The following is a 16051-nucleotide window of genomic DNA, read 5'->3' on the forward strand; positions in this document are numbered from 1 at the left end:
TTTATTCAGCCGCATCAGGATAGGATCGCACAATCGTTCAAACTTGTGTGATCCGATTCCTGTGTGAAATGTCAGATCGCACTGTGATATGCGTTAAAACTGGGGGTATCTTTAACATTTCATTGACACCTCCAGCAACTCGCATATGGCAGTGACCAAAATGCTTTCATTAACATGTAAATATGGGAATAGGACAGCCATCATACATTTAGTGCTTCTTTACACAGCTTTAGACCTCGACCCCCCAACTAAAGTCTAATAAAGAATTGAACACACATTGTTGAATGTAAAAACGTTTTAGTATCAAACATTCACAGGGTTAGGGTTAGGGTTAGGGTTAGGGTTAGGGTTAGGGTGTTGTAAAGTGCTTTTCCCAAACTTGGGTACACTCTTTAACATCTGAGTGTAATTAAAATGCCCTAAAACATTCTAAAAAAATTGTAACATCAGGAACATCCCAATACAAACATTAAAAACCTAGTAAAATTGTGGCTTAAAATTTGCCAATCATGTCCACAAAATTGCGCATTTTGATTTGTAATGCCGTTGCAGTCTCCTTTATTTGTTCCAGGTCTGCGCAGCATTGGAGAGCCTCACGGGTCAATTTGGCTAATGTGCAACTATGTAAAACATGGTCTGTAAAAATTAAAAAAAAATGAGTCAATGTGAATCACCTACATGAGGTCATAATAATAGAGAAACATTTGGTGTCCAGGTAATCTTAAATTCCTCTCGAGTTAATACCTACCCTGTTCTTATGCTCTTTTGCCCTAGGCTCTTCTTCTTCCTCCTGTCCTCCTCCGATGCTGTTGCTGATGATTCTGCCGGTCTCCTGAGCTTACTATATATTCATTAGGGGTGTGAACGCATGATGACGTCATTGTGAGGGCATGGTTGTAATGTATATATATTAAGATGCAGAGACCAGAGACGGGCAGAATGCACGGCAACAGCATTGGAGGAGGACAGGAGGAAGAAGAAGAGCCTAGGGCAAAAGAGCAGACAACATAAGAGCAGAAGATTGGACAGCAGAAGAGTGGAGAGGAGAAGATCCAAAGAGCAGAGTGGAGAAGACCGGATGAAGATATTTAAGAACATTTCATAAACGTCTCCTGTCGTTATTCACATACACTTCCATTTATGTGGTTAATGTGTAGGGGTACTATGTACCCCATACCCATTCACATAGTGATTGGGGTCTGGGATCTGGGGGCCACCCTTTGTTAAAGGTTGCTTCCAAAGTCCTAGGAACCCCCTGGCCGCATGACCCCCCAAAACCACCAGACAGGGTTGTGGGGATGAGGCTCTTGTCCTCCTCTACATGGGAGTAAGGTGCTTTTGGGTGTGCGGTGCAGAGGCCCCCTGGCCCAAAGCAACAAAACCCCCCCATGTTGAGGGCATGTGTCCTGCTGTGGTCCAGGGGGTGTTTGGTCCGCTTGCTCGTTCTCTTTCCTGGCCTGACAAGCTGCATGCTTGTATAAGGGTCTGGTAGGGGTTTTGGGGGTAACCCACGCTGTCTTTTTGTTGTGGGCATACCCTCAAACTCAATACCACACACAAAAGGCCTGGTTGTGAACTTGGGGGGACACCCACGGTGGGTTGTTCAATTTTTGGGTGTAGTTCCCCCTCAAAAATCTTCACAACGCAAGTGGCCCCGCAAGTCAGAGCATCCTGATCCGACTTACGGTGCGACTTCCATTCAAATAAAGAGGCTCCCATAGGGAACTAGTGTTGTAAATTGGAGGCTAAAAATAACACTGATAAAAATCATTCTGCAAAAACCTACGTGGGCACACAATTGGCTCTTGGACACTTGGTCCTGGTTCCTCCACAGTTTCTGAAGTGGCTTCCATGCTGCTTGGCAAGTTGCCAGGAGATATTGGTTCAGACCTGGCTGGGGATGCCACATCCTGGCATGACGCAACATCTGCAATGTAAATTTGTAAGGGAATACAAGAATATAAGGTTAAACAATCATTGCAAATACACATATTTCTATGATACCACTACACAAAAATCTGTGACTACCAACCTTCTTGTTGCTCTGGTGTCTGGTCACTTGTAGGCTCCACCAGAATCACCTCAGGCATAATGTCTTCATCTACATAATACAAAACATTGGCCATATCATAAAAGTCACAAGAGGTACATTTGTTAGGACATGGTGCCCTGCTTGATAGCTCTTTTAGTAACAAATATGAAGACATGTACATGGTTATCTACGAAAAATATGGTACATTAATGTTTGACAGTGCATAGGAACCAATTACCTTTAGTGGAATCTGTGCCACCATCTGGGCCCATGTCCTCCTCTTCTTCCACAACTGCCGATGGAGCTGCCAAACCTCTCCTCCTCCTTTCCCATTGTTTGGCACGGAGTTTACGTTTTTCTCCTATTTAAAGGTTTGAATAATAATCTGTGATTAATAGGAATGTTTGCTGAGAAGATTCGTGCAGGAAAGAACGTTCGTTGCAACACAATACATATATTTTTAACTATGGCTTCCTGACTTTTAATGTCATATACTAAAACATCAACAATAGATCGATCAAATCACGACATGACAACTAAAATGAGTAATCTAACTTTTTACATAGACATTATAATCTAGACATGTTAATACAACATACACCAAATTATAAAAAACATATTGCATGATTAAAAAAAAAAAAAAAAATAAAACTTACTTTTTTTCAAAATCCGATGGATTTGGGAAAGCTGATCCTGCTCACGGTGTTTGAGGTCAGACCACCGTTTCCGAATCTGATCTTTCGATCGCTCGACACCGAATTTTTTGACCAAACAGGCCACCACCTTGTCCATGATGCCATCTTTCCTGGCATTGGGCCGATCGTAATTTGCCAACTTTCCATCGTAATCCATTTTTTCTAAAATGGAGACCATCTCCACCATTTCTGGCTTTGACATGGGTGTAGCCCTTGATTTTCGGGTGGCCCAATCACTTCGGCCCCCACTAATTGAGCTCCCAGATTGTTGAGACATGGTTCCTAATTAAACAATGATTATTCCACTGCCTCAGGTGTGAGTGTCGCATGTAGGCCTGATCTTCGGCACGTACACACCCCTGCACAAGCCCGCCACTGGAGGAGGAGTTGACGCCTGCGCTGTATTTAAAGGACGCCAGATCGTTCGGCCGACGATTCGCTAGCGGACATATCGAGAGTTGGAGCACGATCGAGCGGCGAATCACGACTTTTCCACACAAACAAAGGTACGACTCTTTTAATAGAAAGTGTGTGTTTTGGGCCCTATACAGCTTTTATTAGGAATATCTTTATTATGTGCCAAAATACATGCTATTTTAATATGTTTTGTGTTGTTTTGTGTCTTGCAGGCATATACTGTCCTGCAATATGGTGGACAATTTCACCACCCACAACTTTTTAATAAGTTTTATTGATGAGTTCAGGCAACTGCCCTGTTTGTGGCAAGTCAAGTCCGCAGATTATAAAAATCGAAAACTCAGAAAACAGGCCATGGAACATTTGGTGGCCTTCTACAAGCCCGTCTGTCCTGGGGCAAATTTTGATTATATCCGCAAAAAAATAAACAGTATTCGCACTGCCTACAGGCGGGAGTTAAAAAAAATAGAAGATTCCACCCAGTCTGGAGCAGGGGCACGGAATGTATATGTACCACGGCTGTGGTACTATGATAACATGCGGTTCCTGGCAGACACCATGGAATCCAGGCCGTCAATTTCTACACTGCCTTCTACTTCGGCAGAGGGCTCAGTGTCGGTAGATCCAAGCCAGGATGAGGATTTCCTGGAGGAGAGTTTTACTCAGGTATGGCATTTCACAATATATTGTCTGCTAAAATGTAATCATGTAACAAAATTATAAGCTAAACCATAATTGACCCTTTATGTAAACGGGCATAGCAAGGGGTTGGCATGACAGGCAACCGCCAGGGGCGCAGGCCAAGGGGGGTGGGTCACAAAAACATTGGCATTGTTTTATTGTTTATTTTAACAATCCACTCAGCCTGCACACCCCAGAACCCCCAGTTTGCAGGCGGATTCATGCAGGTGTAAAACATTGAGAGCAGCTTCATGCAGGTGTAAAACATTGAGAGCAGCTTCATGCAGGTGTAAAACATTGAGAGCAGCTTCATGCAGGTGTAAAACATTGAGAGCTGCTTCATGCAGGTGTAAAACATTGAGAGCAGCTGAGCCAAAAGACCAGGAGACTGAGACTGCCTCTCACTGCATCCCCAGCACACCTCTGGTCTTACAAACACTGCTGCATCCCCAGCACACCTCTGGTCCTAAGAAACACTGCTGTAGCCTCAGCATTCCTCTGGCTCAACCTTTTTTAATACAAAACTAACAGCTCCTGCAAATGATCCATCCATCCTTGCTTCCATGTCTCTGGTCTCTCACTCTGGGTCAGCAAGGCAGGTGGCTTCCTTATTCATGTTTCCCTGCACTGCTTCACCCTCAATGCCCTACATCAAGTCCTCTGCAAGTTCAGGCCCCTCTCTCTCTGCAACCCCCTCCTCTCTCTCTCACACCCCCTCTTTCTCTCCCTCTCTCTAGCTCTCAACCCTCTCTTTCTTTTTCACACCTGAGACAATGATTGCCCACTAGAGAGCTCTACACTGGGCAAACAAGGGGCAAATTAGAAACTTTTAATGCCCTTTAATTTTTTTTTTGGGGGGGTGGGTTACAGTTTTACATTGATCTTGGGGGGGGGGGGTTGTTGCCAAATACAGCTCCTCAACAAGGGCACTGGAGACCCTAGATATGCCACTGTATGTAAAGTCTGCTATTTGTTCACAATAATATAACAAACATGCATTTTTATATACACTATAACATTCTAATCAATTGTTCATTTCATCAACAGGGAAGTGTCACTGAGGAGGAGCCAGGTTGCAGCCAGGAGCCTGGGGAGCCTGTGGAGCCTGAGGAGCCTGCGGAACTCTTTCCACCACCACCTCCTCCTGCCAAACGGAGGCAAAAGAGGAAGCACGTGGATGACATCACCGACGAGTTTATCCAGGAGGCCACCATAGCCCTACGTCGGAAACCGGAGGCCAATGAGTCCTTCGGGAATATGACTGCCAAAATCCTGGATAAGGTGGACCTCAGGCAGTGTCAGTATGCCAGAAAAATTATTCTGGATGTGCTGCAAAACGCTGAAAACGGCATACTTACTGAGCACAGCCACGCATGCCAGGAGCACCCGTGCCCTCCACCTCCACCTCCACCTCCACAACACCCACCACCTCGCCAAATGCCACATGGCCAGTGGCAATATGGCCAGCAGGATCCAAACCTGCCCTCATGGCAACCTGATTACAGTTACCAGCAACTTTAATTTGTGTAACCCCCTATTATTTATTTTACCCCTGTTTGCCAGTTTCTAGTTTAATTTTGTCCAAATGGAACTTTTTTATGTTTAGTTTATTATACGGAAAGTATTGATGTTTGCTTTGTTTTTTTTTTGCTGAGATCCAAAAAATAAAGAAAATTGAAAATAAAAAATGGCCTATCTGAATTTGTTAACATGTTTAATATTGTGCATAACCTGAAAAATATGTTTTAGACATTAATTCATAAAAGAATAAAGGGTCATATCAATAGTTAGATCTTTGGTGTGAAAATACAAAAATAATGGTGAAGAGTTCAAATTATTTAATTCTAAAATTTGATAGAACAGATAGAATAGACAAACATTATCTTCATCATAACAGAACACATGCCTTTTTATTAGAAAAGTATGGCATTATGAGCAGCATCTTCCTTCTTCTCACATTTATCAAGATGAGCATGTGCTCCGCATTTCACCTATTTCTTGGACTTCCGCGAGCCGAAAGTTCTTTCTGAATAAAATGTTGAGTTTACTAGAGAAAATTCTTCCGGGAACTCATTTGGTTTGATCATGCGTGTTGGGATTTGTAGCTGTGTGTCGGCAGAATTGTGTACTGACAGGCGAACAATCGTCCGTTCTGGTGTCGGCATACAAATATTTTCATGTTTGCAAGAAAGACTTTTGTCCGCGGATTGTGCGCAGACATCTGTCGGAGGCACCATACTAACACGCGTACAATCGGCAGATCCTTCGTCCACCGACGTTTGTATGCCGACGATCGGTACGTGTGTACGGGCCTTTAATTGGCTTTTGCATTTGTAGCAGGTTTTCCAGGCATTGGGCCTGATGTGGGTCTGCCATTGTTACCGGTTACCTCCCCAGCCCATGTGAGCTGCGACCCTGGGTGTGAGAACTGAGACATCGACAACTCCGGCATCTTGGTTTTGTGGTTTTATTGTAGATTAAGGGGATGGGAGAAGGGAATGAGTGGGATACTCCTTTAAGCTTAACTAGATACCATTTGTCCAGAAAATTTCTGTTAACGATACCTTGACGCCAGCCGACGCTAGCCAACGCTCACTGACACTTAGAACACACTGTAACCTGACAGAAGTGCTGAATCCTCGACTCTAGGTCCAGAAGACTCAGGACTGTGGAGCATAGAACTATTAAAACTGCTGCACTGCAAAGTCACTGACCACCCTCTCCAGCCTGGCACTGGCTTGAGGTAGCTTGCTGTGGATTACTGTATAGCTGCAACTCTCAGCTGGTACCCTGCACAATTCAGGGCCCAATCCGCAGGCGCCGCCTTTACACTTTTAGCTCTTCAGGGTCCACTGACTAGGTACCCCCTCTGCCACTTCAGCGTCCTCAACCTAGGTACCCCATGTCACTTCAGGGTCCTCAACCTAGGTACCCCCTTTACAGCTAGCTGACACTGGATCCCAGAACCTCCTCCGGAGTGGTCTCCTCTAACTCTTCAGGCAGACCCCCAGGGGCAATCCTTAGTACTCACGACCTGTGTAAGCTTTCCTGGGACTGGACCCCTCTCGCTCTCCGCTGGTTCTCGGCACACCGGATTCCCTCAGCTCAACTCAGCACTCTCTGGATTCTGGGGCGGCACCCAGAGACATCCTCTTCCTCAGACAGGAGGAGAGACAGCCGTTCTCTCCCTCCTGGGACTCTGCTCCCGCCAAAGACGCTGGGTCACGCGCTTCTCCCAAACTTATACCCACTCCCAGAATCCTTTGTAGCGTAATCTGCCTTCTGAGGTAGTTACAAGCTTGAATGTGTCCCCTGATTGGGCTTCTTCCACTACCCTATGATAAGCTTCTCACAGGAGCCAGTGGGGAGACTTCCCCTTCAGCAGGCACACCTGCAAACCATGACACCCTAATAAAAGAAATCATGGGGCTGCTGTTAGGAAGACAAGGCCCACTATACATTTACCTAGCACCTACCTGTAGGGTGCTACACATTCTTACATGCTTGAAGCATTTCAAAGGACAGAAGGAAGTCAACTTCAGGTCAATTGAACCTGTTATCGATTTTGGGAAAAATCTGAAATGCTTCCAAAACTGATGTCAGACTGATTTCTTTGACACAAGCCTAACATTTGCCAACACAGGCCATTAAAGAGATTTATCCTCACTATCTGTCATGGTACCCCCTAGCAGGTGACTTGGACTCACCTGAAGTGCATAGTCTAAGCAAAAGTTGGTTTTCACCAGAGGTCCAGAACATTTAGATATGGACTGGTCCTGGTTTATATGGCTGCAAACTGTCACTTAGTTGCGGCCTCCTGGATCGCTCCACCAACGGGGTTGCTGGAATGAAGAGGCTACTGCGCTGAGACTGTTTACAGGGCTGCAGCCAAGAGAGTAGCCAGCTAAAGGCAGGGGTCGAGGCAGGCAGCAGGCAAGAGGGTAGTCAGGCCAGTTTGAGCTGGCAACAATTAGGCAATCTCACGGGCAAGTATTATAGCTTTTTTCATAAGGGAAGCCTGTGATAAGCCACTTCAAAGACTGTAGCTTAAACACCCTTGTAGTCCGAGGACATGCCCAACATCATTACTGGGAACTCTGGAAGTCCTGGCAGGGATTCTGCGAGTACCATTGGGAGTCCTGGCAGCGATTCTGAAAGTCCTGGCAATGATTCTGAGTGTACTGTAATTACTCTACTAAGAAAATACTTTAATTTCCGTCTATGTTTGTGTTACAGTAGTTTTAAAGGCTGAAGGTTTTTTACCTTCATGCATTCTATGCATGAAAGTAAAAAAACCTTCAGTATGAAGTTCCGCCCACAGCCCCCTAATACTTACTTAAGACTGATCGCGATCCAGCGATGTGCAGGAGGGCTGCTGCTCTCCTGGGTCTCTGTCTGCTCACTGGCTGAGAGACATTGTCTCCCGCTGCTGTCAATCACAATAAGTGAGGAGGGAGTGGGGGCTGGGCCGAGTCCCATTCTGTGTGTCTTATGGACATGCTCTCTCCAAAACTAAGGTTTTTGGCTATCGATATACTTTAAATATTTAATTTGGAGCAGAAAATTGTAAAAGTTGTAAAATTCATAAAGGGTATTACGGAGTGTAAGTAAGGTAGAGTTTGGGAGTGCCTACTGTTTAGTTTGCAGAAATGCTGGCCAAGTATTATGACAATTAGAAGGGGATTACAGCAGTCGAGTCAGAACACGATAGGAGCATCAATTAAAAATTTGGGTTTTATCTTGCGTGAGAAATGGATGAAAATGAGATCGCTTTTCACAGTTGAGCCGAGCAAGGAATTTGAGTGATGAATGAGGGAAGGCGTGTAATAGGACAGAGGCAGTCAGCTGTGGGTTTGGACAGTCAGAGCGGTAATGGAACTGTTCGCTGTGCAGAAGGCTTCAATGGAATAAGAGGCTTCTTTATAGCAAGAGGTAGGATGCAGAATGCAGGATGAGGCAGCCCAGAGATTAGACAGAAAATACATTGCATACAAAAAGACTTGGGTGTTGTTCACAAATGACCCTGTGATACAAAAGATCATATATTGTTAGGAGATTAAAAATACTATTATAAAAAGCATATGTTTAACTGAACCGGAGGAACCGGAAACATTTTTTTTCCATGTATTTATTATTTATTTACAGAGCAGCTACATACACTAAATTACCAAAGGTATTGGGACGCCTGCCTTTACACGCACATGAACTTTAATGGCATCCCAGTCTTAGTCTGTAGGGTTCAATATGGAGTTGGCCCACAATTTGCAGCTATAACAGCTTCAACTCTTCTGGGAAGGCTGTCCACAAGGTTTAGGAGTGTGTCTATAGGAATATTTGACCATTCTTCCAGAAGCACATTTGTGAAGTCAGGCACTGATGTGGACGAGAAGGCCTGGCTCGGAGTCTCCTCTCTAATTCATCCCAAATGTGTTAAATCGGGTTGAGCCCATTCAAGTTCTTCCACCCCAAAACCCGCTCATCCATGGCTCAATGGACCTTTTTTGAGCACTGGTGCACAGTCATGTTGGAACAGGAAGGGGCCATCCCCCAAATTGTTCTCACAAATTGTCCAAAATCTCTTGGTATGCTGAAGCCTTAACAGTTCCCTTCAGTGGAACTAAAGGGCCAAGCCCCCCCCTTAAAAACAACCCCACACCATAATCTCCCTTTCACCAAATAATTTGGACCAGTGCACAAAGCAAAGTCCATAAACACACGGATGAGCGAGTTTGGGGTGGAGGAACTTGACTGGCCTGCACAGAGCGGAAGCTTTTATAGTTGCATAGGGTGGGCCAACTCAATATTCAACCCTACAGACTAAGACTGGGATGCCATTAACGTTCACGTGCGTGTAAAGGCAGGCGTCCCAATACTTTTGGTAATATAATGTATTCCAAAGTATTCTATTATGTATAGTTCCTTCTTTAATAAAGCCCAACTCCAGGAATTACTACAAGGAATGCTGATTATGACTAGGTGTTAGGGAAACAGGCAGGATTTCTTACCCTATCCCCCACACTCTTGGCTCCAGCGATGTCATCCTTCCCCCAAAGTTCTGGTCTGTAGGTGGTCCCTTGGCATCATCATCTACAATGTAAGGTTGTTAACACTGCATTATGTGTGGTGGGGGCAGTGGTGTAGCATGGGGGGTGCAGGAGGGTGGGGGGCGGCCCTATCGGGCGCAACATCTGGGGGGGGCGCATCCGCATTGTCACTCTGTCTATCTGACTCTGACATACACAGTTCACACACTGTCTGCGGCTGCCTCCATCTTTAAGCTGGGAGATGTCCAGCGTGGCCGCCCTATGGCTGAAAATGGCGGGTCGGGGCAGGGCTGGACTGTGCCTCACCTGTCCATTGGTGTAGGGTGGGGTGGCGTTGCAAGCCAAGCCCCGCCTATGCCGCCTCTCCTCACTGCTCAGTCAGTTTAGCAGCGAGTGAGTCAGCAGCCTGGCGCTGTCACAGAGTGGGTTTTTTTTAATCACCTGATTAGAGCCAGAGGCTCTAATAGGCTTCAAAAAAGGGTGGACCGGGGGCGCAGAGCAGTGCGCCCGGAGCCCACCCATTGTGTGAAAATAGCAAATAAAAATTTGCTTTTGTCACACGGATACTCCTCCTGGCCAATCAGGAAGCGGGTCCAAGACCCGCTTCCTGATTGGCCGAAAGGCGAACGCATGCCATTGGCCGCAGAGGAGGCGGGAGGACTCGAAAAGATGTGGGGAACTGAGGAGAAGCTGCCGCTGCAGGTATGTCTCTCTGCATTGAAGGGGGCACGCTGGTCAGTCTGCATTGAAAGGGGGCTTGATGATCTCTCTGCATTGAAAGGGGGCACACTGGTCATTCTTCATTGAAAGGGGGCACGCTGGTCATTCTGCATTGAAAGGGGGCACGCTGGTCTCTCTGCATTAAATGGGGGCACGCTGGTCTCTCTGCATTGAAAGGGGGCATGCTGGTCTCTCTGCATTGAAAGGGGGCATGCTGGTCATTCTGCATTGAAAGGGGGCACACTGGTCTCTCTGCATTGAAAGGGGGCACGCTGGTCATTCTGCATTGAAAGGGGGCACGCTGGTCATTCTGCATTGAATGGGAGCAGGCTGGTCATTCAAACTTAGTATTTAGATGAATTTTACTTTAATTACATCAGTATTTTCATAAAAAACAATACATGTGCTTAGGGGGTAAGGGTTTATTTAACTAATCTAGTGGAAGAGACTCGAGTGCTAAAATCCCGCGGGTTAGGGGGCGCAGATTATTTGCCTTGCCCCGGGTGCTGACAACCCACGCTACGCCACTGGGTGGGGGCAAGCAAGTGACCACTGTTTTCTGTTAAGGAGAAGTACAGCCAAAGCTGCACTCCTGTGATCTGTTTTCAGAGGAGGGCTGAAGCCCGCTGTCGGCTGACGTTACAGAGGCGGTCCAGGCTGGGGAAAAATTGTGACTATATGGTTGGGTGCCGAGACAAGGTCACCCAGAGCCCAGGGTGAACATGCCAAATTGCACCCCCCCTCCCCAAGATGCATAAGCATTATGTTTTAGTGAAAGTCCCACCTCCCCAAAATAAATCTAACACTAATCTGCATGTTTACCCCTAAGCATTAATTCCCCCTGACCCCAGTACAAATCCACCCCTCTGCTGAAATCCCCCCTCTTAGCACAAATATTTTCCCCCCCTCATCCCCCAAGCTCAAATCCTTTCTCTACCCATATGCCCCCCAGCACAAACCCCCTCCCCCCAAAAAAAACTCCCCCCAAATCCCCCATCTTAGTAAAATCCTAACACAAATCCCCTAAAATCACCACTACTCGCACACCTCCCCAAATTTGCCCTCCTAGAACAATTTTACCCCCTGCCACCCCCGCCCCCCCAATTTCCCTTTTTAACACAAATCCCCTCCCACTCCATTCCACCAATGAGCCTTGACCAGCACATGACATAGCTCAGCCTCTTAGCAAGCCGCTAAGAGCCTGAGCCAGCCTCTCCCATCCGGTCCACAGCCCAGTGCTACAGTGAGCGGGGGGGGGGTTAGAGCAGACAGTGGTGACTGACTGCCGCCAGCTCTCTGCTCAGAATGGCGGAGGGAATTGAGTGATCAGCAGTGTTTGATCACTCATTTCTCACCCTTAGAGATAATAGGGGACACCACATCACCTAGGTAAGTGTGATTTAAAAAAAGCAAACAAACCCAAACTTCTCTTTTAAGAAGTAGTGGCAGCTTTAGTAGAAAAGCCTGTGTCCTGCCAGCATTCTGCAGAGTGGAATACTTGCTCCCTGTATTGAGGAGATCTGACACACTCCCTGCTGAGTCTGGGCCAGAATTCACCAATCACCAGCGTACTTGAGCTTTGCATATTGCGAACTATAGGTGTGACTTAGCAGGGGGCATGTTTAACATATGGAGAGCGAGGGTCTTTGTCTACAGCATTCTGGCAGGGGACAGACTTTTCTACTCAGTGGTTGTTATAAAATGAAGGCAGATAAGGCATTTTCTTTTAGTGAGGGCATGACAGCTACTGGCATCATAGCAACGTATTATGATGCCATGCATCCTGGTTGCTCCCTGCACCATTATTTAGCAGAAAATTGCCAAAAGTTGAGTTTTACACTGAGAAAAACTTTATTATATTAGGGTAACAATTGCAAGAACAATAAAAAAAAACAAAAAAAAACAAAATTATTTTTTTCCACCTAGCTATATTCATGGTTATAATTACAATAGGCTAAGACAGAAATATTGTGATTCAAGGAATTGAGTTTCCTGCCCCTGGAGCATAGCTGCAAGAGTTGTAAGAGGTTCAACTTAATAGGCATTGGTCTTGTTTTCACATTTAATAATTATAAAATTGGCATGGACAGCTCCATTGTTTTCAGCAAAAGTGGAATTTAAAGCTGAACTCCAGGCAGATATAAAAGACAAAGAAATGAATGCAGCTCTGTAATAATTAATACATTTTAAAGATTGTTTTTAAATGCAAGTGTGAGTACCTAAATAGAATCAGCCTTGTGCACAGTGCCTGTACAGCAGAGTTCAGATTAGGAAAGGGAGAAGCAGCCAATCAGTTGTGCTAACAAGGAACATTCTGACAGGGGCAGGGAACATAGGAGCACAAGGATGAGATTATTTATCTGCTTCTTCTTCTTTCGATATCTAGTCTTATTTTGGGGAAGGGACAAGACCTGTAAGAATTATTTCAATTCAAGAGAGCAAAATCAGGTCTAGTCCCCTGCCAGACAGGACTATACAGTGTGGCAGACCTGTGTAAATCTCAGAAATGGATGGACATAAATATAGTGTAAATCCTTTAGCAGATAAAAGAGCTCCCTTATATGTATTTTATCTGTGTATTTAGTTGTTTTCCCAGAGTTCAACTTTAACTTGAAGGTTGCAGATATTACCGACCTGGAAACAAGCAAGCAGGGAGAAAATTCAGAGTTTTCGGTCTTCAAGGGGTGCATGCTTTTTTAAAAGTCAATGACTTAGGACATTTACATAACACAACAACGCTATGTACGGTTATGCAATGTGCTGTACATGTTATGGTACATTGCCATTGATTGTTAACCACTTAAGGACCAAGCCCATTTCTGACACAAGTTAAAATAATTTTTTCTTGCTAGAAAATTACTTAGAACCCCCTAAACATATATATATATTTATATTTTAGCAAATACTCTGGAGAATAAAATGGCGGTAATTGCAATATTTTTCGTCACGCGGTATTTGCAGTGAAATTACATTTCACTGCATTTAAGAAAGAATAAACAGTAAAGTTAGCCCATTTTTTATATATTGTGAAAGATGATGTCACGCCGAGTAAATAGATACCCAACATGTCACGGTTTAAAATTGCGCACATCTGTGGAATGGCGACAAACTACGGTCAATAAAAATCTCAATAGGCGACTATATAACATTTTTTAATGCTTACCAGTTTAGAGTTACAGAGTAGCTCTTTTTTTTTTAATTAACGCTCTGGGGATTGTGTACCTCACATGCATGGTTTGAACAGTGATTTCATTTGCGGGCACTACTTCCGTATACGTTTTCTTTTGTGCGCGAGCTCACGGCGACGGGGGCTGTTTTAGTTTTTTTTTCTATTTATTTTATTTATTTTTTAAAAATTTAGCACAGGTTTTAAAAATAAAATAAAAATCTGATCCATTTTATTGCTGTCACAAGCAATATAAACATCCCTTGTGACAGCAATAGGCAGTGACAGGTACTCTTTATGGAGGGATCGAGGGTCTAAAAGACCCTAGGCCCCTCCATTGCACTTCAATGTATTCAAAATGTGGAAAACTGCATTTTTGAATACAGTCACTTTTTAAATTCAGCGCCTTTAGCAGCCGAGTAACCCGGACTGACGTCATGGACACCGCCTCTGGGTTACATCACTGGAGATCCGATCAAAGCTGAATCCGGCTTTGATCGGGGCTCCAACCAGCCTGCGGATGCGCCAGCTGGTTGCGCGGGTCTCCCGTTGGGACAGGAGACCTGGGCAGAGCCACGGAGGGTGGCGGGGGGTGGGGGGGGGTGTCCCCTCCCGCTCACTAGGGTAACGATCGAGTGGCTCCCGCGCTGCATCAGTTATTACCGCCTGAAAGTTGATCGCCTGCTCTAAAAAATGGTACTGGGATGATGCCTCTAGCTGCAGGCATCACATCAGTAAAGCCACTTATTGCAGCCGATGTAGAGCTACGAGTGAAAGGCAAAGGTGACCAGCGCTATGGAGTCTGAGGTAGAACAGTGTGTAACGAGTGTGAAGGTGTAAGCAGCCAACAACCAAACCCCAAAGGGTTAAGGATAAAGTGAAATGTGCAACAAGGGTTGAAAACGGCGCTACCTGAAAAGTGATTGATAATATAGTGCAATAATGTGCAAATGCCTTATTAAAGGGAAGTGACACCGGCAAATAATAAATAACGTGAAAATAATAATATTTCAAAAAAGTAGAAAACCACACATATCCTTATCAATAACCACAGCGGATATGGTCTGTTCGTGTGTGGTGAATTTTATCTGTAAAGTAATAATAATAGTGCCAACAAGTGAGCAATTCTTATAGTGGGTTTATTCAAATAGTGATACAGTGTAAATCAAACAATATATAATACATAAATCCCTGGTGGTGAAGTGATGGATAAAGGTGACCAAAGTGAATACTGAAGTGCTGTATTCCTTAGAAGTGTAGGTGTTGTAGTACCCCAGGTGACCACTAAGTGAGGTATATACGACCTGTTCACATGAAGTGGTCCCAAGAGGGGTGGCTAGTGGGGTCCTCTCCTTGTCCCGCAAGGCATCGGCTGGTAATCTCACGGAAAGAAAAGAAAGGGGAGCCCCATCAAGTAGTATGCAAGATTAAACCGATGCAGAAAGCAGTAAAAAGCTTGAAAAGATGTAGAGCTACGTTGATTTGTGGTAAGTGGTTAAAGGAGTTGTAAAGTCATAAGGTTTTTTATCTTAATGCATTCTATGGAGATTGTGCAACAGCCACCCCCCAGCACCCCCTAGTACATACCTTAGCCCCATCTTCCTTCAGCAATGTCCACGAGTTCCTCGGCTGTCCGGGACTCTCCTCCTGATTAACTGAGACGCAGCAATGGCACCATTGGCTCCCACTGCTTTCAATTAAAGTCAGTTACCCAATCAGGAGAGAGAGGGAGCTGGACAGAAACGGGGCTCTGGATCTGAATGGACACAGGGAGCTGTGACTCGGCTAAGGTGCCCCCATAGCAAGCTGCTTCATGTGGGGGACACTCAACAGGAGGGAGGGGCCAGGAGCACTGAAGAGGGACCCGGGAAGAGGAGGATTGGGGTTGCTCTTTGCAAAACCAACTGTACAAAGAAGGTAAGTATAATATGTTTGTTATTTTAAGAGGAAAAAAAACGAGACTTTACAATCACTTTAATTACTCTCCAATATTTTTCTGTGTGCTGCTGCCTAACGCAACACACCCCAAGGTGTAAAAACTTGTGAATCCTACCCAGAAAACTACCTACATGGAGTTTGCGTGACCGCCCTGTACTTGATTTGGTTTCCTCCAGGTACTCCACTTTGCTCCAAAACTCTAAAGACATGCTGGTAGGTTAATTGACTATTGTCTCTAAGTGGACCCTAGTATGTGTAAGTATGCCTGTGTGGTAGGGACATTAGATTGTAAGCAGGTAAAGCACTGCATGGATGCTTTGGCGCTATATAAATATTTGTATCAAATAAATAATTGACA

This window comes from Pelophylax lessonae (genome assembly GCF_965119305.1).
Source record: "Pelophylax lessonae genome assembly, chromosome: 11".
In the NCBI taxonomy this organism is placed as follows: Eukaryota; Metazoa; Chordata; class Amphibia; order Anura; family Ranidae; genus Pelophylax; species Pelophylax lessonae.